The 23931-nt window shown below is 47.0% G+C and overlaps 1 protein-coding gene across 1 annotated transcript in view; it reads left to right on the top strand.

Moving 5' to 3' along the window:
• LOC105467117 (uncharacterized) overlaps positions 1–23931 on the top strand; it is a 151659-nt gene that overhangs the window by 43603 nt on the left and 84125 nt on the right. The window contains exon 2 of the transcript XR_011624660.1: positions 6185–6399. The gene's annotated coding sequence lies outside the window, so the exon portion shown is untranslated. The remainder of the gene's footprint in view (positions 1–6184; positions 6400–23931) is intronic.

Raw genomic sequence — 23931 nt, 5'->3', positions numbered from 1 at the left:
TAAAATTGTCAGCACTTATCAGCTGGAATACTTGAGATCTGTGCATTTTATTTTATTTAACATGTTCTATATTTCATGACTTGATTTTAAAAACAATGTCAATAGCCAGCCTGGACTGAAGACTCCCCCTGTGCAGCACAGTGATAGACTCTGCCTAGTGAGGGTCTCAGCAGTGGTCACAGCCACCTGATGGGTAGGTGTTGAGAGAGGAGCTTCTTAGTCATGCAGCATGCATTATTATCTGGTTCTTTAATATCCAGTCTCTTATTACACTTTCCAGTGCTCCCTGAAAGCTTGTATCAAAAGCTATCCTGACACCCTGTTTTTTACTAATGAGGAAATGGAGTGTCTGAGGGGTTACAAAGCCACTGAATGGTGGAGACAGAATCTCAACTCCATGGCCTGAAGCCTTATTCCCTTTAATTCTGTCTGCCCCTCATTTTGTTATCTCTGAGTCCCCACCAGCATTTGACACATGGCCTTGAAGTCCTGCACTTAGAAAATGGTACTGGGCTGGGCACTGTGACTCATGCCTGTAATCCCAGCACTTTGGGAGGCCAACTCCTGAGGTCAAAAGTTTGAGACCAGCCTGGTCAACATAGCAAAACCCCGTCTCTACTACTAAAAATACAAAAATCAGCCGGGCCTGGGGGTGTGCGCCTGTAATGCCAGCTACTTGGGAGGCTGAGACAGGAGAATTGCTTGAACCCAGGAGGCGGAGGTTGCAGTGAGCTGAGATCATACCACTACACTCCAGCCTTGGGGACAGAGCAAGACTCTGTCTCAAAAAAAAAAAAAAAAAGAAAGAAAGAAAGAAAAGAAAAAAGAAAAAAATAAATGGTATTGGACTGAAAATGTGAATTTTAGTCAGTCAAATATTGAGTGAATGCCTGCTAAACATCAAATGCTATGCTGGGGCCAAGGACAGCAATGAAGGAGGGTGCCCAGGCTCTACAGCCCACCTCTGGGAGAGGCCTCTGTGGGCAGATGTCTGGTGGCCCCTGCATGTTTGCTGTTCCTTGTGCTCCTCCCTGGCTGTCTCCACACCTAAGGCCCAGGCTTAGGTTTTATATTTTGTGGCCCAGGTTGTAAATACTGTTCTCAATGGTGCAGGCATCCTCCTCTCTTCATAGGCGCCCTATCTGAGAGAGAGTTCTGCAGTTCCCTGAGGCTCTGGGTGCCTACCTGGGCCTCTGCATGGCTCCCCATGTCTGGAACTCTAGCAGGGGTGCACCTGCCAGTAACAACACAGTGGATGCCACCTTGCACGTGCTCTGAGGCCCACCAGGCCTGCCTCTGCTCACAGCTTCTAAGGCAGATTTGGTGCAGGTTGAGGCATGACAGGGTCTCATAAATCACAGGGGGCCTGGGACCTGGGGGAGATCACTTTCCTGCCTTGGAATCAGGAGGCAGCTCTTCTGGGCTCTATCCTGCCTATAGATCTGGCAATGGGCCATCCTCCACTGTCATCTGCACAGAGTGAGCTGGGGACCCGCAGCTCTCCCCACTCCTAGAGTATTGTCAGTCACCAGTTCCAGTGGTAATGGACTGAGTAGCTCCCATCTTCCTCAGAGTGTGGGCTGTCAGGCCTCCAGTCAAGAACCCCCAGGGACTGATGCTCAGCCTGCCTGCCCTGGTCCACTTGGCCCAGGCTGTGTACCACGCTGCTCTCCCTTCATCAGCTCTGATTACTGGGAACCAAAGCTTCAGTGACATGGCTGGTGATGCCTCCATCTAGATGACATCCTGAGGTTCAACACCTTCACATTTTGGGAGTTTTTTTTTTTTTTTTTTTTTTTTTTTTTTTTTTTTTTATATACTTTAAGTTCTAGGGTACATGTGCATAACGTGCAGGTTTGTTACATATGTATACTTGTGCCATGTTGGTGTGCTGCACCCATCAACTCGTCAGCACCCATCAACTCGTCATTTACATCAGGTATAACTCCCAATGCAATCCCTCCCCCCTCCCCTCTCCCCATGATAGGTCCTGGTGTGTGATGTTCCCCTTCTCGAGTCCAAGTGATCTCATTGTTCAGTTCCCACCTATGAGTGAGAACATGCAGTGTTTGGTTTTCTGTTCTTGTGATAGTTTGCTAAGAATGATGGTTTCCAGCTGCATCCATGTCCCTACAAAGGACACAAACTCATCCTTCTTTATGGCTGCATAGTATTCCATGGTGTATATGTGCCACATTTTCTTAATCCAGTCTGTCACTGACGGACATTTGGGTTGATTCCAAGTCTTTGCTATTGTGAATAGTGCCGCAATAAACATATGTGTGCATGTGTCTTTATAGCAGCATGATTTATAATCCTTTGGGCATATACCCAGTAATGGGATGGCTGGGTCATATGGTACTTCTAGTTCTAGATCCTTGAGGAATCGCCATACTGTTTTCCATAATGGTTGAACTAGTTTACAATCCCACCAACAGTGTAAAAGTGTTCCTATTTCTCCACATCCTCTCCAGCACCTGTTGTTTCCTGACTTTTTAATGATCGCCATTCTAACTGGTGTGAGATGGTATCTCATTGTGGTTTTGATTTGCATTTCTCTGATGGCCAGTGATGATGAGCATTTTTTCATGTGTCTGTTGGCTGTATGAATGTCTTCTTTTGAGAACTGTCTGTTCATATCCTTTGCCCACTTTTTGATGGGGTTGTTTGTTTTTTTCTTGTAAATGTGTTTGAGTTCTTTGTAGGTTCTGGATATTAGCCCTTTGCCAGATGAGTAGATTGCAAAAATTTTCTCCCATTCTGTAGGTTGCCTGTTCACTCTGATGGTAGTTTCTTTTGCTGTGCAGAAGCTTTTTAGTTTAATGAGATCCCATTTGTCAATTTTGGCTTTTGTTGCCATTGCTTTTGGTGTTTTAGACATGAAGTCTTTGCCCATGCCTATGTCCTGAATGGTACTACCTAGGTTTTCCTCTAGGGTTTTTATGGTATTAGGTCTAACATTTAAGTCTCTAATCCATCTTGAATTAATTTTCGTATAAGCAGTAAGGAAAGGATCCAGTTTCAGCTTTCTACTTATGGCTAGCCAATTTTCCCAGCACCATTTATTAAATAGGGAATCCTTTCCCCATTTCTTGTTTCTCTCAGGTTTGTCAAAGATCAGATGGCTGTAGATGTGTGGTATTATTTCTGAGGACTCTGTTGTGTTCCATTGGTCTATATCTCTGTTTTGGTACCAGTACCATGCTGTTTTGGTTACTGTAGCCTTGTAGTATAGTTTGAAGTCAGGTAGCGGGATGCCTCCAGCTTTGTTCTTTTGACCTAGGATTGTCTTGGAGATGCGGGCTCTTTTTTGGCTCCATATGAACTTTAAAGCAGTTTTTTTCCAATTCTGTGAAGAAACTCATTGGTAGCTTGATGGGGATGGCATTGAATCTATAAATAACCTTGGGCAGTATGGCCATTTTCACGATATTGATTCTTCCTATCCATGAGCATGGTATGTTCTTCCATTTGTTTGTGTCCTCTTTTATTTCACTCCTCAGCAAATGTAAAAGAACAGAAATTATAACAAACTGTCTCTCAGACCACAGTGCAATCAAACTAGAACTCAGGACTAAGAAACTCAATCAAAACCCAACAACTACATGGAAACTGAACAACCTGCTCCTGAATGACTACTGGGTACATAACAAAATGAAGGCAGAAATAAAGATGTTCTTTGAAAGCAATGAGAACAAAGATACAACATACCAGAATCTCTGGGACACATTTAAAGCAGTGTGTAGAGGGAAATTTATAGCACTAAATGCCCACAAGAGAAAGCAGGAAAGATCTAAAATTGACACTCTAACATCACAATTAAAAGAACTAGAGAAGCAAGAGCAAACACATTCAAAAGCTAGCAGAAGGCAAGAAATAACTAAGATCAGAGCAGAACTGAAGGAGATAGAGACACAAAAAACCCTCCAAAAAATCAATGAATCCAGGAGTTGGTTTTTAGAAAAGATCAACAAAATTGACAGACCGCTAGCAAGACTAATAAAGAAGAAAAGAGAGAAGAATCAAATAGACGCAATAAAAAATGATAAAGGGGATATCACCACTGACCCCACAGAAATACAAACTACCATCAGAGAATACTATAAACACCTCTGCACAAATAAACTAGAAAATCTAGAAGAAATGGATAATTTCCTGGACACTTACACTGTTCCAAGACTAAACCAGGAAGAAGTTGAATCCCTGAATAGACCAATAGCAGGCTCTGAAATTGAGGCAATAATTAATAGCCTACCAATGAAAAAAAGTCCAGGACCAGATGGATTCACAGCTGAATTCTACCAGAGGTACAAGGAGGAGCTGGTACCATTCCTTCTGAAACTATTCCAATCAATAGAAAAAGAGGGAATCCTCCCTAACTCATTCTATGAGGCCAACATCATCCTGATACCAAAGCCTGGCAGAGACACAACAAAAAAAGAGAATTTTAGACCAATATCCCTGATGAACATTGATGCAAAAATCCTCAATAAAATACTGGCAAACCGGATTCAGCAGCACGTCAAAAAGCTTATCCACCATGATCAAGTGGGCTTCATCCCTGGGATGCAAGGCTGGTTCAACATTCGCAAATCAATAAACATAATCCAGCATATAAACAGAACCAAAGACAAGAACCACATGATTATCTCAATAGATGCAGAAAAGGCTTTTGACAAAATTCAACAGCCCTTCATGCTAAAAACGCTCAATAAATTTGGTATTGATGGAACGTACCTCAAAATAATAAGAGCTATTTATGACAAACCCACAGCCAATATCATACTGAATGGGCAAACTCTGGAAGCATTCCATTTGAAAACTGGCACAAGACAGGGATGCCCTCTCTCACCACTCCTATTCAACATAGTGTTGGAAGTTCTGGCTAGGGCAATCAGGCAAGAGAAAGAAATCAAGGGTATTCAGTTAGGAAAAGAAGAAGTCAAATTGTCCCTGTTTGCAGATGACATGATTGTATATTTAGAAAACCCCATCGTCTCAGCCCAAAATCTCCTTAAGCTGATAAGCAACTTCAGCAAAGTCTCAGGATACAAAATTAATGTGCAAAAATCACAAGCATTCTTATACACCAGTAACAGACAAACAGAGAGCCAAATCATGAATGAACTTCCATTCACAATTGCTTCAAAGAGAATAAAATACCTAGGAATCCAACTTACAAGGGATGTAAAGGACCTCTTGGGAGTTTTTTTCTGATGATCACCTCTACCCTATCCTCACCCTCCTTGTTACCAAAGTTATCCAGACTGCCTATGCCTAAGTGAGGGACCTAGTGACCTGCTTGGAGCAGTATTTTGAGGAACATAACCCCCCCACACACATATACACCCTGAACACTGAATTGCGTATTGCAAAGCTTTTGCTGTGCATTTTTTCATTCATTTCCAATGTCATCCCGTAAGGTACACAATAAAGGACTGTCCCTCCCACTTTTAAAGAAGGAAACAGGCCTCAAAACTCTTGGTAGCATAGCCCATGGCCTTTGGTGGTATCTGAGCCAGCAGACTCATAGGCAGCCCATGCTCCATGTTCCCTTGGCAGATCCTCATGTGGTCCAGATCTGGGCATTCCTCATGTGTGGCCGGATGGGCTATATGGAGTGTATCCTTGGGTGAACTTGAGATGGAACCCAGCAAGATCAAAACAGAAGCAGTCTTGCCCCTGCTGATATGTCCTCCACATGGAAACAAGAGTGATTATTTGCTTCTGAAAAATTAATCTGACCATGTCACTCTTTTGCTTAACATCCTTATTGTGTGCCCAGGCACTGGGCTCCATGCTTTATATGTTTATCTCTTTAATCTTGCAGAAATTCCAAGAGGTAGATGTTATGATATTTACATACGGATGAGAAAGATGAGCCTGGAGATACTGCATTTACTAACTTGCTGGAAATCATAGCAATTGCAAGGGTGGGAATTTGACTACAAAGTCTGTACACTGAGCCACCTCATGTACTGCTTCCTGCTTTTTCATTTTTCTCTAGCTTATGTATAGTGGGTTCCATAATATCCTCCCAAAAGATATGTCCACATCCTAATGCCTGGTACCTGTAAAATGTGACCTTATTTGCAAAATGGGTCTTTGCAGGTGTAACCAAGTTAAGACGAGGTCATGCTGGGTTAGGGTAGGCCCTATATCCAATGACCATTGTCCTCATTAGCAGGCCGTGTGAAGACACAGAGACACGGGGAGGATGCCATGTGATGACAGAGGCAGGGATGGAAGTGATGCGTCTATAAGCCAAGGAAGGCTGAGGATTGCCAGCACCTGCCAGAAGGCGGGAAGAGGCAGGAGTGGATTCTTCCCTGGGACCTTCAGAGTGAACACGGCCCTGCCAATCCCTTGATTTTGGATTTCTGGCCTCCAAACTATGAGGTAACACATTTCTATTGTTTTAAGCCACAGGCAACGTTTGTGGTACTTTGTTATGACATCTGTAGAAAAGCAATGGACCATTTTATTCTTACAGTCAGGAGAGTCCGGACCATGCCTGGTGCTGTGTCCTCCTCCTAGAGATTTTCAATACCCAGCCACATAGGAAAGGCTCTGAGAAGCACCAAAGCCAGGAAGCCCGTACAATATTGTTAAATCATGCATTTCCCAAACAAATTTGACCTTGGGATCCCATTCTCACAAAACACATGTTAGCATGGCGTGAAACTGGAGCTCCAGGAGCACCCTTTGAGAAAGGCTATTCAACACCAAACCAGCCTCCGTGGCTCACACAGGGCCAGAATGGAGTCACGAACAGGACCCTCTTCAGGGAAACACATTCTTTTTGATTGAATGTACTTGAGCTTATTCATCATCTCTGACAGCCCCTTCGCACTCTTATCAGCGCTGGAAATAGAAGGCCTCAAGAAATTTAATAATTATAGAAGTGGCTATGAAAATGCCATTCACTGTGAGCAGTGAACAAGATGGTAATATGTAATACTGGACAGGGGCCCACCGGCAAATAGCAGCGGCAGATGCACAGGCTTGTGTTGTTTTGTCTAACGTGTGAAAGACAGAAGTCTGAAATGTGGAACTGCTCTGTGAGAACTCCACATTAGCTTCTGCAGAGGAATTGCCCCAAAGGCAAACCTGAAATGTTCAATCACTACTCAGAGATGCTTCAGCATGCCTCCATCTCTGAGCCAAGAATGCCTCAGAGACAACCCCACAAGGCAGCCTCGTGAGGCCTCCCTTTTGTTTGCAGACAGAGGGTCAGAAGCTGCCTTTTCTTACCCTCTGAGGTTGCAGATAACAAGGCCATACGCTTGCTTCGTTTGCAAGGAGCTGTGTCCGCGCCTGGCCCTGCTGTATTCTAACAGGGTGGGCATTTTAAAATAAGCTCAGGTAACATAACTGGCATCCTACCACCCACAGTTTTCCCCACAACCCGTCTCTGCCTGGTTAACCTCTCAGAAAAACATCACTTCCTCCAGGAAGCCTTTTTTGACTCTCAAGTCTGCTCCGTTCTCCTGCTTTACTCTCTCCCCGGGCACCCTGTGAGTGTGTCCTGCTTTGAGACACTGACTGACACCACACAGTGACTGGCCTTGCCAGACCATGGGCTCTGTGAGGACTAGATGGTCATATTCACCACTGTGTGCCCAGCACTCAGCATGAATACACATCTGCCCTCTTCTCCAGGGCCCACTCAATTTCCTCTGCCTTGCCCATTAGCATCCTTTTTCTGCATGCCATGCCCCGAAGATCTGGGGAGAAAGGACCGCGGAGTCATGAGCACCCTCTCGGTTCTCCTTGTACAATGCCACACTCAGTGTTTGGTGTTTACAGAAGCCTCACATTCTTGCAAAGATTTCCACCCTGAGGTGCAGCAAGTATCTGTGTCAATTTGGACCATTCAGTTAGTGTTCTGGCTGTCACATTCCAGTTTGGACCTGGCTTGAAGTTACGAAGAAGGCAAAGGTTTCAGTGATGGGTTCACACACTGTTCTGGGCTGAGGAGGCTCAGCGGGAGAGAGGAGCCTCTAGCCGGAGGATGTCGGGACCAGGAGGAAGTCTCTTTGCTATGGAGCAAATTACCTGAATGTGCATATTGGTGGCAAATCAGACTAAAAACAAGGCTGCTTTCTTCACTAGTTCGGCTTCTCGGCTGCTTTCTTCACTAGTTCGGCTTCTCAGTTATATCAGATGCCCCAGCCCCGGGCCTGTCTTTAACCCAGGCTTTGAGGCTTCAGATTTTTTGAAGATCTTTCTTATGCATCAGCAGCATAGATACTTTTGTTAAATATTGACTAGGGGTGGTGACAACATCTCCATCTTAAAGGAGAGAAAGCTGAGGCCCAGAGATGTATAGTCCTTTGGCTAAACTCAGACTTGAGATTTCTGACTTCCAGACCAGTGCTATTTGGCCAGTTACTTTATGGGACACATGTCAGGGTCAGATTGGATCAAAATTAACTAGCTTTATTATTTGTTTGTTTAATATTTACTGTGTTCCAGGAAGTATGTTAAGAACCACACATGTGTGATCTCATTTAATCTCTCTAGTAAGTCTTGGGTGTAGGTATTATTATTATTCCCATTTTATAGACAAGGAAACTGAGGGACAGAGAGGTTAAATAACTTGGCCAGCATAATACATTAATAAGTGACAGAGCCAGGATTCAAATCCTGTACTGGCTGATGGCCAGTGATAAAGCTGTGCTCTTAACTGACTTTTCTGGAAGCTTCTACAAATGTCTGGGTAGCTTCCTGGCATTAGGCAGACTGCAGTGTGTGGTCTGGGTTGATGGTACAAAGCCAGCAGTGTCTCTGACTGCCATTCAGGTGTTGGGTTGAGAGGACTGCCGAGGACAGCCTCTGATACAGGTGGGCATGGTCAGGATGGCTAAATGGGGGTTCGGGGTGCCAGGAGACCTCTTGGCGGAGCAAAGATGACCTGGGACAGGGAGGGATTGGTCACTGTCTCTTGGGCCCGACTCTTGCTTGCTAGGCTCCGAAATCCCCTGTCGACCTAACCCCTGTCCTCCCTGCAGGCCTGTGCTCAGAGCTCTCAGACCTGGACCCCTTGATTCAGAGCTCCATTCAGGCCTGCATTTTTGAGATTGCCTCACAGAGAGCAGCAGCCCTTGTGGCTTCTCTAGCTCAGTGCAGAGCAAGCAGCTGCCTTCATGGCAGTCCCAGTGCTGCTGTCACTGTTGATAAATGGGAAGGTTGGCTCTGCCACCTGGTCATGTGAGGCTTTGGGCATGTGCTGGAGCTTATCAGAGCTTTGATTTCTTCATCTATAAAGTGGGGATAGTAACATTTGTTTCATGAGTCATTGTGAGGCGGCAATGAAATAATATATGCAAGGTGATTAGCACACCGTAAATATTCCGTAAGTATTAAATGATGGCAGCAATGATGATGACAAAGCATAAGGTATGTTTCCAGCAAGTTTCAATTCATGCTAGACCATGCACTAACATTATTTAATGCCTACATAAGTGGTAACCTTGCTTGGAAGAACAGATGACAACATAAAACTACCTGTATATAGTTAGCTGGAGCCAACCTTATGGTTTGTTATATCTGGGCTCTGGCTCTTAAAAACTGTGCAAGTTTAAGCAAGTTACTCAGCCTCTCTGAGCCCATCCACTCAGAAGAAATTTCACCTGCAGCATGACGACTGGGCCTTTGTTCCCTGGAGATGGAGCTAAGACTTCCCAGGGTATCCGGGATGCCCTGCTCCTGAGGGGTGGCTGGTCCCCATGGCAAAGTCTCCCCCCTGGCCACACTGGCAGGGTGCAGAGGCTGTTCTTGAGGGTGAGCTGGGCTGGCTGGAACACAGGCTGGTTTGTACAGCAGCTGTCCTACCTTTGTTCTCAAGAGTTTTTACCTGTGACTGCTTTCTTTGAACTGGGCTATCTCTTCCTGGCTGCACTTCTGGCTATCAGCCCAACCCTTTCTTTTCAAAGAAAGCCTCTTCTCTGTGAGAAGATGCCCAGCCTTTGAGGCCGCCCCACCCCACCCATTACACCTGGCACCTGGGTAAACATGGCCTTTCTGCTGGCCACTTCCCCAGGACAGGGCCTGACTCTGGGCTGGGCAGCCAGGAGGGAGATGTTTGTCATGAGCCTCCAGGACTCCTGGTGACTTGTGCCAGGCCCTGGGTTACAAAAGTGATTTACACCTTCTCTGCCCTTGAGTTGGGTGTGGGAGGTACCATACAGCAAGAACAGGATCTCAGTGCTCAGGCAAGTTTTGAATCAAATTCTGGCTCTGCCGGTCACTGCTGTTTGTTTTGGTAAGACACTTTTAGCTTCAGGTCCCCCATCTTTAAGCTGGTTAACAATATTACCCACCTCATCTTATCTCATGGGATAAGATGCACTTAGTGCGGGGCCTAGCACATAAGAAATACTCAATATTTATCAGCCATCATCAGGGTGTTGCCATTCTTTCTTGAGAAGCTCCCAGTTGTTATGGAGGCATGAGACCAGTGCTCTAGGGTGGCAAGTACTGGATGTGGTGTGAGCATGGAGAAGGGGCACCTAGAGCTGCCTGGATGCCCAGAAGGTACCACCAGGATTAAATGTGAAGAGGGAGCCCCTTGGGAGGACCAGAGGGGTAATGGGCACAGTCCCTTCCCTCGAGCCACTGATGTGCAGACAGGTCTCATCTCCCCGCCTGGGTCTGCATGACAGGCAGGTCATGACACGTGTCACGAAAGAGTTGAGGAACAATGTCAGGCAGTGGTGGATGAGGGTAGCAGCCCCTCTTCGCTTCAATGATTGGGAAAATCTTCATGGGACAACCAGAATTCATGATGGATTCTAAGAACAGCTACTTGTTGACCACATAGGCCAGGTAGAGGAAAGCACAAAGAAGACATGGAAAACGCAGGAGGTGAGGGCATGGGTGTGCAGTGAGTGGATGAGTGGGCTTCGAGAGGGGTCCCTTCCAGTGAGGCATGAGGAAGCCAGGGCTGGGCGTGTGGGCGGCAGGGTCCCCCATGTGCTGCAGGAGCAGTGGGGTGGGGTGGGAAGCTGTCCAGGGAGGCTCCCAGGGTCCTTTATTCACTTCTGTTGGGGATGGCCCTGTGTTTGGAGACTGAACTCATGGCCTGTGGACTACTGAAGGAGGGCGTGTCCCTAGGGCCTGACCCCATCTGATGAACTAGCTCTGCAGCCCAAAAAGGAGGCCCTGTGCACTCTTGCTCCTGAATGTCTCCTCTCTTCACTGAAAACAAGAGTGTCTGTGGCATTTCTTCTGCTCCACTCAGAGTAAAATCCAAACTCCCACTGAGTCTACAAGCGCCTTTGTGATCTGCCCTTCCCAGATCCCTCCCTGAGTTAGTTTCTACTCCTCCCTCCTGCTTAATGCACTTCAGCTGCTTTGGCCTCCTTGTTCTTTTCAGACTCCCACTGCCCCCGCCCCTGGGCCCCCGCTGCCCACCAAGCACACTGCTGCCCGAGAGCCTTTGTACCTGCTGTTCCCTCTGCCTGGAACACTTTCCCAGCTGCTTTGTCACTGACTCCCTTTGCTCAGGTCCTTGCTCCAACATCACTCTTCAGACAGGCCACCTGTGACCCCCTTAGCAGAAGCAGCCTCCCTCTCCCTCTCTTTCCTATCCTCCTGTTTATTCCCTTACGCCCCTTGTCAGTCTGAAATGACTTCAAGTATTTGTTCATATGTTCATTCATTCATATGTTGATTGTCTCTTTCCCTCAGCTTGTCTGCGAGGGCATGTAGCCAGGGAGCATGACTGTCTTGTGGCTTGCTGGACTCTGGTGCCTGGCATGGGGTAGGCTTTGAGGGAGGAGAACAGTAAATATGTATTTATGAGTTGAGGGATGGATGGATGGATGGAGGGATGGAGGGATGGATGGATGGATGGATGGATGGATGGATGGATGGATGGATTGGCTAATTGAGGCCTCAGTGTCTGGAGCTGAGTGTGACAGAAGATGAAGTGGCCTGGGCAGCTGGGGCCCTGGGGCTGGGACATCCTTTCCCTGTTGGCTCTATGCCACTGTGACATGCACCCTCCAGCCTTCCAGGCAGCAGGGGCCTGGGATAGGGATATAGATTCTATCCATGAGCCCCTTTTTGTTTCCTAACTTTTTATTATAGAAACTTTTAAACACCTGCAAAAATAGAATAGCATAAACCATACCCATGTACCTGTCACTCAGCTTCGACAATGAGCAGCTCCGGGAAAATCTTGTTCATCTATTCTACACCCCACTTCACCTTGCAAGAGTTATTCCCAAGCAAGTCTATGGGCCCCTCTTTCATGTAGAGAGCTCAGAAATACTTCCTGGCAAGTGTTTTCTGCAGGCTCCCAGCATCTCTGTCTTCCCCATGTATCCTAAGTCCTCAGGTGCTCTGTCTTCTCCCTGAGTTAAACTGGCTCTCAATAAGAGCTCTGCTAAATATATTCCCATTAAGCTACACATGTCTGAGATTTGCATGGTCACTGTGATGGTGCATTCATCCAAATTCTCTATGTTAATGGTGGAGTGTCAGGCCCCACCCCGGTCAGGCAGAGATGTCCCAGTCATCCCAGGGCAACCCTGGACCACAGGTGGGTTCGAGTCTATAATGTTGCTGCTGTGGTGCCCTGCAGAGACTGGGGTAAGTGCAATGGAAGAAATGGTTGCTGTGAGCCAGTCAAGACCTGAGCTGGGCCTGGTTTGGGGAGAGCCTAGGTGTCTTCAGAATCATTCTTCATGACTTCTGGTGGAAGAACGCATTTGAGAGAGAGCAAGTGAGCGAGTACCATGAATCCTAGCAGGGCAGGGCAGGCAGGCACTGCTTTTGAGAAGCGGGCTGGCTCTCATCACAGTCATAGCTAGATGGGCTCCCTTTCCTTGTAGAATATGACATTTGCTTTGCTTAAAGTTAGTAAAATGCCATTTTATTGGTAGTGTTTTTATTTAGGTTGCTTGACTGTCCCGCCAAGGTGATTTTATTATTCCAAAATGTGGAAAACTCCATTCAAAGAAGAAAATAATACAAAACAGATTTTGGTTCGCATACTAAAATTCACTGAAAAATTGAGATCTCAACCCACAACTCTTCGTGACAGTAAAACAAAGACCCCAACAGCTCCCAGGGTATCCAGCCCCTGAGCCCAGACGAGCTCCCTGTGCTGCATTGTCCTGCTGCCCACTGAGTGGCAGAACCTGACAACTGGCCTGCCTCTGGGAAGGAGCTGGCATTGGCCTGGACTCCCTAGCCTTGGGCTCTCGGGCCAACTCCTCCAACCCCACCCAAGTCCTAGACTGACTCTCTGGCCAGATTCCCCCTGAATTTTATGGGAAGCTGTGGGAAGAGCCCTGTTGGAGGCCAGTTCTTAACCCACAGGTCCTGGCTTGCAACCATTAGGGAGCAGAATCAGCCAGAGAGCCTGATACAAATCTAAACTCTTACACCCCACCCCAAAGGTTCGGACTCAGTACAGAAAGGGCAAGGCCCTGGAATCTGCATTTTAGTAAGCTAACCCTGGTGCTTTTGAAGCAGGGCGCCATGGACCGCATCCCAGAAGCACTGCTATGCCAAGAAGCACAGCGTGATGTTTAAAGGGCAGAGTTATTGGAGTTGGAAATCCTGTGTTTGAATCTTGGCTTGCTGACTATGTTACTCAACCTTTCTGAACTCTAGTTTTCTCCTTTTAAATGTAGATAATAATAGTATCTACATCATATGATTCCTATGGTTTGTATAAGATAATGTCTTATGAATTCAGCACAGTGCCAGGAACATTGTAAGTACTTGATTCATGTTGACTGCTTTATTATTATTATTTTCTGTCATTCCTCAACTGCACATCTGTCCCCTACCCCCACCTTTCTCAAGAATATTATCACCTAGGTCGTTGGGTTTTTAAAAAGGCTCAGATAGACAACATTTACCAATTCCTGTGGGGTAAATTCTCCCACTATGGTCATTTTAAAGCTCACAACGTGATGACATTTAACACCAAGTTGGGAAGAGATGTGCACAGTTGGCCCATATAAGCTGGTAAAAGCTGGCTCTGGCGCACCACCAGGAAGTCCCCTTTCACTGTGAGGCCCCAAGTGTGTTACTGCTGCCTTGGTTGGAGCTGGTAAATGCAGAGAAGGCTGTGAGCAGAGAGTCTGATGTAACTCTACCTCTTGCTGCAAAGGGCAGCTGGTTTTCGCACAGCTTTGCAGTCTGTATGTACTCATAGTTGATGCAGGAAATGGGAATTATAGCCTCAATTACTGTCATTGGGAACCTAGAGCAGAAGTTATTATCAAAGGGGTGAGATGGCTCCAGATCACTAATATTTACCATTTGCCATGGATTGCAGGAAAGGGTATGATGCCTCTGAAGCCACTGCCGTCTCTTTTGCTGGTTCTGGTTTTGTTCTGTCTTGTTTTGATCACTGACAAGGCAGGCTTTTGTCGTGAAACGAGTGTGGGTCTTGGAGCCAGACTGTCTGGGATCAAATCCCAGCACTGCTACATAACAAGATCTTTGTGACTTTGAGCAAGTTGCCTTACCTCTCTGGAGCAGTTTTCTCCTCTGTGCAAATGGGCATATTAATGAATGCATTGCAGTATTTTGAAATTAGACATAACATAGGTTATGTGCATAGGAAAGGACTTGGAAGAGAAAAGATGCTCAGTGAATGGAACCTCAGCCTGTGACTTCCTGGGAAGAAGGCACTGGCCAAATGGCTTTTCTGAAGCCTTTTATCCAGGTGTTTAGATGCTCACTGATAACCTAGCCTCATTTGTACAGGAGAGAAGAGTGGACAGTTTCATAACACCAAGTTTCAAAAGTTTTATTTCCTCCTTGAAGTACTTTTTTTCTGCATAAAGAAATACTAAGTTCTTTCCTAAAAATCCATCATGTGGATTTTTTAAACCAAATTTGGAGGATATATTTGGGAAGTTTTGATTTGAAATATAAGTTGGATGGTTACATGGCACTTAGAAGCCTGGCCATAAAATAGGAAAAGATCCAAGATGGCAGAGCCACAAAAATGGCCCAAGTTCCCATTTGAGGGAAATGCCCAAGTTCCCATTTGAGGAGAGCAGTGCAAGAGTTGCTTGACCAGAAATATTCACTGTGGACTTTCTGTGAGTAAGAAATAAACCTCTTCTGCATGAAGCCATTGAGATTTGAGATATTTCTGTTGCATGAGCTAACATTAGGCAACCTTGATTAATACATCACACAAGCAACATGCACTTTGGAAAGCTTTGGAACCATTCAAAGAGACAGTCAGTCACATTCCAGAGCAGCTCAGCCAAGACTCAAGAGATGTCCCTAAGTTACTGCACTTGCCTTAGGCATACCAGCAGCAGCGAGAGGCAGGGGAAACCTTTCGTAGCTTCAAATATGAACCCCAGCCTGTGGGAAAAGAATTGCAATCCTCTCCAGGGGCTGCTTCACAAGTTGCTTTTGGCCTCATGGGTATGCTGGTGGGTTCTCTGGAGTGCCATGTGATCTGCTAGATTCATGTTATTTGGAGGCAAGGAAAGCTTCAGTGCTAAGACCACTAGACAGTACACTTTTCATTCACTTCATCTTTCTCCCAGGAACATATAGGACTTGCTTGTGCATAAAAAATGGAAGACTACTTTCAAGTTGCTACTGACCCCAAAGTCTTTCCAGCACATTAAAATCTGTCCATCCTTTTGTGCCCTCTCCTCAGTGCCTGGACTGTATTTTTCAGTTACTGGGGTTGGCACCCCATGATTGCTGATGTCTCCTGCACCCTCATCCTCCTCTGTTTATTGATTACCCAGCCCTGTTGGCTCTTCCTATGCAGGTTTTCACCTGGATCCCTCTTCCTAAGGGCCACAGCTGCCACTTCCATAGACCTCAGAACTTCTTCACCTGGACTTCTGTAGCCACCCCTTCACTGGCCTCCCTGCCTCTAGCATCCCTCTCCCACCCAGGGATCCTGCAGGCTGCATTCTTCAGTCCCTGCGAAGCACAGTTCTCCCAACTTCTCACAAGTCTGCTTGAAAACTTCCCACGTCTTTGTTGGCCTTGACCCTGAATTGTCGATGATTTTCTAATGGAATCAGAGCATCTTTTGTTCCAAAGTTTTCTCATTGTTTTCTTTCAGTGGGATTGTATCTCCCGCCAGGCACACCCTACTGTTTTTGTGAAAATTATAGGCTGCAAATAACTGCTTAAGTCAACTGCCAGACGAGGTACTCTCTTCACAGGGAAAATTCCAGCTGTTGAACAAGTTTATGGGCTTTATTTTTGGAGCAAAGAATTCATCAAGTGAAGAACAAATCTTCCAGGTGCTCAAACTCTACTCCTATCATAAAGCGGGAGTATGTCTCTGAGTGGTCTGTGTCTTTCAAGGTCAGATTTATGATCCTAACACTTATTAACTCTCTCTTTCTGGTGACTTCCTTGGTCCCTCTCTGCAGCCTTCCAGTAGACACTTTGGAGAATACACAAAGAGAAACAAATACAAGAGACAAGAGAGAGGGCCTGAGGAAGAGATCAGTCTCCAGTCGGCTTCCCCTGAGGCCTGACTGTGTTCCCTGCCTCAGGCTCCATGAGTTGATACCTCATCATGAGGATACTTCTGGCTTATGCCTGGTAATTTCCTCAACCCCAACAGTTTCAATTGAGACTCACCAAAAGATCACCTTCCTCCCCTTGAATGCTTGTGGGGAGAAGAGGGTACTCCAAAAGAAGTACCCAAGGTTTGTGTTCAGACCATATCTGCCTCTTACACTTGGGGCAAACCTGCCTTTCCACAACGCATTCTAGACATGACTGAGGAGCACATGAAGTGGTTCACCTGTTCCCTTCTTCGAACTCCATTTCCCTCCAATGTCCCTGTGTCTCACTCTGCAAAGCAACTATGCATGCATAGGCCATCCTCTGTAGCCATTATTCAGGCAGGCCCTGTATGCCAGAACCTGCCCAGTCTCGGGCACCCCACCCCATCAAAAATTACCCATTCTATGTTCCCCTTCTGCCAAATTCTGCAATCAGCTGACCTGATAAGCCAACTTGTATTTTGGGTTTAATGAGCAGTGATGGTTCAGCATTAACCTAAGAACTTGCTATGCAATATATGTTCCCCAGTCCGGCTAGTAGCAATGCCATCACCTGACAGCTTGCCGGAAATGCAGAATCTCAGGTCAAGCCCAGACCTTCTGAATTGCAACCTGCATTTTAACAAGATCTCCAGGAGATTCAAATGCACATTAAATTCTGAGAAGCACTCACCTAATATATATTTTGCTCTTTTCAGCAGTATAATGGCTTTCAATGCTAAGCATTTCATGTTAATGATGCTAGTAGTTTGGTACTACTTTTACAAAACCTTTTCACAACTATGAACTTGTATGGTTATCAGAGCAGCTAGACTGAGTTCCCAGAGGCACGAGGGGGCCCTTCTGAGGCCTCCCAGCAGCCCTGGTGAGGCTTGGCATTGGAAAATTGTTTAATTCATAGCTGAACAAATGAATAAACGTAGAACCTCCAAAAGAGACAGGACAGGGGACATTATATATTTTGCACGTGAAGAAACTAAGGCTCAAATAGGGCAAGACTGGCTCTGTATAGCTTATAAGTAGCAGTACTGATGCTCCAACCCCAGGCTTCCAACTTTGCATCTCCAAGTGACTGAAGTTAGTTCTTAGAGTGAGGAGGCGTTTTGAAGCTCTGTAGCGACAGATTTGAGCGTTCCTCCCTCCCCCATCATATTTCAAATTCTAAAGCGAGGCTCGAATTTGTGTGGAATGACCCTCTTGCTCTGGCGAGGCAGAGAATCCCATGCACTTTGCACAGCCTCACCGGGAGCCTCCCTCCTGCACTGGCTGCAAGCCCTCTGTCCACAGGACGTCTTCCCCTCGAGGAGCCTCCATTGGGTTGGTCGTGGTGGCAAACCATGCAGGGAGCGGTTCCAGGAGTTGGGAACACCTGCTTCTCATCCCCTGCGAGCGAAAGGAAGCAGCCCCAAAGGCTGGAGCAGGAGTACAGGCGAGATGCAAGGCAGGGCTTATTGATAATAGTTTCCCGGTGGTGAGGCTGATGAAGTTAGAACCATCTATGCCTGCCTGCCCCACCCCTGCCTGCCTGTCCGACCCCTGCCATTCCCTGGGGGCGCTAGGCTCCAGCTATCCACCTGGAGCTGGAGAGGTGTGGCCAGAGTGCAGAGAGGCGCATCGGCTGAGGGGTTGGCACACCCCTGCAGGGAGGCCAATGGATGGGCGGTGTAAAGGAAGGGCAGGGAGGTCTGAGCCAGGAAACCCCGGACCACAGGAATGCACCTAACCTCCCTGGGGACCAGACAGAAGCAGATGAGGGCTTTGTGGTCCACAGATTCCTCCAGCCCCAGCCCTCGACTTGGAAAAGATGTGCTCCAGATGTCTCTCCCCATGCAGCGCCCTATCTGCCCTGTTCCACAGTCCTGGCCCATTCTCCAGAGATGTCCTGCAATCCATTCAGTGTGGTGCCCACCAGAAGCTCCACCCACTGTATCGGGCTTGCAGTGGAAGCCAAGAGTGGTGAGGCCGCTCAGGGCATGTGCAGTTTGGTGGGGATGGGGTCCAATGTGTATCACCTTCCCTTGAACCTTCACCCACACTTTGACTTAGGTGCCTCGGCTGCGAAAAGCAGGTGGACAAAGTTCATAATTGTTAGTGCTACTTAACACTGAGCATTTCCTGTTCCAGGCACTCTTCTAAACACTCTACAGGCCTTACCTCATTTGACCTCCAGCCAGACCCTGGGAGATAGGAAGGCCATTATTATCCCATTCTATAGATGGAGCAGAGGAAGCACAAAATGGCCAAGTACTTGCCCAAAGTCACTGGTGAGTGGAAGAGCCCTATGGCCCTGTGCAGAGCAGTAAGAAGACCTGTGCAAAGATGACACACAGACCATTCTGTTCAGTGCTCTGGGCTTGGGCCTGGGGTCTGTGGGTGATGACATGGAGAAAGGATGCTGAAGGCAGACTGGTGAGTCCGAGCTTCACCCTGTAACAAAGGGGAGTTGCTGGAGGGGAGGAAAGAATCTGCCCCATGGTTCAGGTAAGCATTTCTGGGGCAGCATTGGAAAGGCAGGAGACAGGAGGCCGGGAGGCCCCAAGGAGGCTATTGCAGCAGGGCGAATATGAGGAGGTGAGGGCTGAACTGGGGCAGAGATACTGAGGCTGATGAGCCACTTCGAAAAAAACAGCAGAGGTGCAACGGATAGAATTTGGCTGCTGATTTGATGCTTACAATGGGTTCCTTGTCTAGGCTGGGGTTTCTGGTGCAGAAGGGGCACATTTCCGTCTCTTTCTTGCATGAGCTGTGAGTCATTCTAGCAGGGGATAAAGTGAGTGGGGACTTGTTCAGGTTTCTGGGGTTTGACCCAGTGGCCCCAGTCCTAGTCAGGGTGGTAACAGCTCTCCCCAGCAAGCCTGATGACGTAGTGGGTGTGCCTTGTGCCTTAGGATGGCTCCTATTGACTTTTGTGGCCTTTCCCACCCCACCCCTCTCCCAGCATTGTCCCTTTGTCGGCTGTTACAGACACTTGTAGCTGCTGGGTGGACTGCTGCCCAGGAGGGTGTTGGGAGGCTGTGACTGGCCAGAGGTGACTTCACCTAGCAGGATTCTCTCCAAAGCCCCGGGAAATGAATGGGATGTTTGGGCACTAGTGTGTTGGAATGCCAAAGGGCATTTGTAGGAGAAAACAAATTTCTTAAATTACTAATCCGTCAGCTCTATGCTAATGCCTCCTGAAAGAAAACCTTCAACTTGGATCCAACACTGCCTTTTCTCTCTTGGAACCACTTGTGCCTATAATTAGGCAGCAGTGCCTCATTAAAGCCATTTCCTGTATTTAAAAACTGAAGACCTGGCTTGACCAAGGTGTGGCTTTCTGAGGCTAAAATCAGCTTGACATGCCTGTGCTGTGATGTAATCCTGTTTCTCTGGGCTGTGGGGCTCCACTTTGTATTTCCTGGTTTTTACTTGGAATAAGAGGGTTCCTGTGAGATTTGATTCTTTTATTCCTAGCACTAATAACTGCCAGTTATCCAGAAGTGCAGTTTCCAAGGGTTTCAAGGCCTTGTGGTGCCTGTAGCTTGGACCCCTTGTCACCTGGTGGTGTGTTCCTACATTGTGAAAAATTCTCACTGTTGACAAAGCATTTTGGCTGAACTATCCTCCTTTCCTCAAGATGGAGGCTGCTTCCTACAGGAAAAAGTGAACCTCATGCTTACCTGGTGTGGGACAGCCAGCAGGACCCCATCAGGGGAGAGAAGCAAAACTTAGCACAATTACTGAGAAAACTGGGAGAGAACTGCTCCACTCCACCACCCGCTCCACTGTGCATGTGGCTGCTGCATTGGCTTAGACAGTTGGGATTTTTTATCAACACATTTATATGGGCCAGCAGGTGCATGGTAATCTGGTTTTCAAGAAGAGAGTGAGCCTATTGCTGACTTAAGCTCTCTGAGAATCTCTTGAGCTTCTCACTGGGGATCATTTCCTGCACCTTAGTGTGAATGAGTTTGCCTCTTCTCCACCTCCCTTAGTAGATGCCTGACCTTGTTTCCTCTTCAAGAGGTTTCAGGCATCTGTCAGCCAGTATCAGGTAAAGAAAGGACTCTTGTCCAACAAGGAGTCTTCCGAATAAAAAGGCAGTCCCTGATTCTATCTATGTAAAAGGTCAATTAGGGCAAGACATGGGGTCTGAAGCCTTAAATTACAAACATAGGATTTGGGTTGTGGAAAGCTCTGGACTAAGAAGGATGGCCTTTGAGACTATTTATCCCCGACTCCGGCCAGCATAGCCTTCCCTCCATAGCAGCATCTCTCAGCCTTTTTTCCTTATTGCTCCTGAAGGAGCCTATTTAGAAATGTTTCCCCTAATCACTCCTTCCCATAAAATTTTAATACTACAAACACATTGTATACCTGTTTATGTACTATGGGCCTTTGGAGGGCATAACCATTATAATAGCTAAGATTTTTTGCAACCCGCAAGCATGACGTTTTGTCCTGTTGGGGCTAATCTCACCCTCCTTGAGAAAGTGTGCCTGCTGGCATATCCCTGATCAGTAGCTGTCGACCTTCGGGCAGATGTCACTAGCATCAGGGAGCTCACTACCTGCTCTTCCTCAGGGCAGCCAGGTCCATTCACAGGTGGCCGGCTCTGGCAAGAAACTGGTCTCCTGCAGGTCCTGCCCACTGGTCCTCTTCACAGAGAGCACATTGCCTACTCCCTCTGCCCTGTCAACCCGTGAGCAGATTGTGAGAAATCGCCACAGGCCACATCTGTGCCCTGCTTGAAGGTGTCACTCCAGGCTGCCTTGTATCAGGGCCAGTCCAGCCCAGAGCAGATGCTGAGATCTTTGTGGGCAATGTGGTGGGCTGAATTTGCCCCCAAAAGATATGAAATCCTAACCCCAGTACCTGTGAATGGAACTTTGAAAATAAGATCTTTGCAGATGTAATTAGTTAAAGTTGGTCATATTGGATCAGGGTGGACTCTAAATCCAATAACTGGTGTCCTTTTATTAGAGAAAGGAGAGGGAGACTCAAACATGGCTACACAATGCACAGGGAAAAGCAACGTATGATGAGGGACGCACAGGTTGATGTAGATACAAGCCAAGAACTCCAAGGCTGCTGGGAGCCATCAGAAGTGGGATGAGGAAAGGGAGGGCTCTTCCCAAGACCCTGAGAGAGAGCACAGCCCTGCTGATACCACGATTCGATTTCAGGCTTCTTGCCTTCAGAACTGAGAGAATCCAGTTCTGTTCTTTGAATATTCTCAGTTCTGGTCCTTTGCTGCAACAGATCTAAGAAACGAGTATGAACAGGTAAAAGGAACATCAGGTAAAGAGCCTCTCTCCTCTCTGCCTGTCTCTCAGCATATGGCCACATAAGTCAAATTTAAAAAGTCAATTTTCTGGAAATGAATTGTGGGCTTGAGACTCTTTTGTTGTTGTTGTTGTTGTTGTTGTTGTTGTTGTTGTTGAGATGGAGTCTTGCTCTGTCGCCCAGGCTGGAGTGCAGTGGCACGATCTCGGCTCACTGCAAACTCCGCCTCCCGGGTTCAAGCCTGCCTCAACCTCCTGGGTAACTGGGACTACAGGCATGTGCCACCAGGCCTGGCTAATTACAAGAAGTGACCTCAGGTTTTGGTGAGGGGTGAGCAAGATGAGTCCCCTTGGCTCCCCAGCAGGCTTTACCTCATGGAACCCTGTGGAGACTTTGCTGCCTCTATCCTTGATGAAAAGTAATAGCCAGGCGCTAGGCTCACAGGACAAAGCCTTTTCCTCGCATCAAGCCTGTGCGTCACTGGTGAGGACTGTGGCAAAGATGTGACATAGCTCATCCCAAACCACGTAGGTTGCAACAGTCTGGGAAGAATCTCTCTCTTTGAGGATCACCTTGTTCATCTCTTTGCACCCCATCTGTTTCTTCTGTAAAATGGGAATAACAGTAATATGCATCTCTATGCTGAAATGAGAATTACAGAAGAGTTTAGCACCATGACTGGCACATAGCAATAATGAATATAAAAGTGTTATTATTGTGATGATTCTAATTGTAAAAAGAGAAATCCCTTTATTAAAAAGAACAGCCTTGGAATAGTACCCAGCAGTTAAAGGAACAAACTATTCATACATCCAACAACTTGAAAGAACCTCCAGAGAATTATGCAGCTTGAAGAAAAACCAATCTGCAAAGGTTACTTACTGTATGATTCCATTTATGAAATGTTTCTGAAGTGGTGAAATCTTAGAGCACAGATGAGTAGTTGCCAGAGGTGAGGGGTGGGAGGGAAGTGGATGTGGTTATCAAAGGGCAAGGGGGACCCTGTGGCTTCGGAGCTGCCCTGTGTCTTGACTGTTGTTGCGAGTACACAAACCTACATGTGTGATAAAACTATTGAACAGACACATAAATGAGTACAACTGGGGAGGTTTGAAGAAGATCGGTGGATTGATTGCATGGGCGAGGTTATCCTGGTTGTGATTTTATACCATAGTTTTACAAGATGTTATCACTGAGGAAAACTGGGTAAAGGGTACACAGGATCTCTCTGTGTTGTTATTCCTTACAAGTGCATGTGAATCTGCAATTATCTCAAAATCAAACATTTAATTTAAAAGAAGGGATAACTCTAAAAATAGAAATGTAAACACAGTAAGTTGAAGAGCCTGTGTTTACATTTTACAAATTCGGAATGTATTCTTCCCTTTGAGATTTTCCTAGGACCCACTCTCCCATTGCATTCAGTCAAAGTGACTCGAAAGTTGTGTGTTTGGGCCCACTTGTGTGTCGGAGGCAGTAGGTGTGTATGGGTATGTGCCAGTGTCTGAGGAGTGGCTGGGGATGCTGAGCAGGCATGCCGGAGAAGCAGAAGTTGGGGAGAAGCACAAAGAGTGGAATCCTGGCTTCCACCCCTCCCCATGGAGCCCAAGAGGTAGTGGGGGGACACCAGGAAAGGATGCTCCGTACACCAGGGAGGGAAGGCACCCTCATGCTGCTACATGAAGAGAGAGCCTGAAGAACCTTCACCCAGGGGACCTGAGCCCAGCCCTGCTCAGGAATGTGTCCTGGAGTGCGGGACAGGTAGGGGAGGACTGGGAGAAAGGAGGAGAGCACAGTGCTATTTATGGCTGGTCGTGGTTGTGAGCTGAGGCTATGGCCTCTCTCCCTGAGGTGGGCTGAGAAGGGTCTCGGGTCAGCGTCCCTGTGGATTGCACCTGCATTGACCCAGTGCCCTCCTGTAGCCCAGCCCTGGAGATGGCACCAACCACTTGCCCCTCGCTGCCATCTCCTACATCAGAGATGACACCACCTTCTACACTGGCTTGGTGGGAGGTCAGGGTGCAGAGGCACTGTCTAGCTGCAGGCAGGGCATGGCTGTAGTTCACCCAGCGAGGCTTTCTTTGAAGCAGGTTCTGAAGGGGCTTGTAGATGAGCTGGATCAGTAGTCTCCCCA

The sequence above is a fragment of the Macaca nemestrina genome, chromosome 6 (genome assembly GCF_043159975.1).
Source record: "Macaca nemestrina isolate mMacNem1 chromosome 6, mMacNem.hap1, whole genome shotgun sequence".
Classification (NCBI taxonomy): Eukaryota; Metazoa; Chordata; class Mammalia; order Primates; family Cercopithecidae; genus Macaca; species Macaca nemestrina.
The sequence above is the reverse complement of the archived record's forward strand: the minus strand, read 5'-3'. Positions and strand labels throughout refer to the sequence as shown.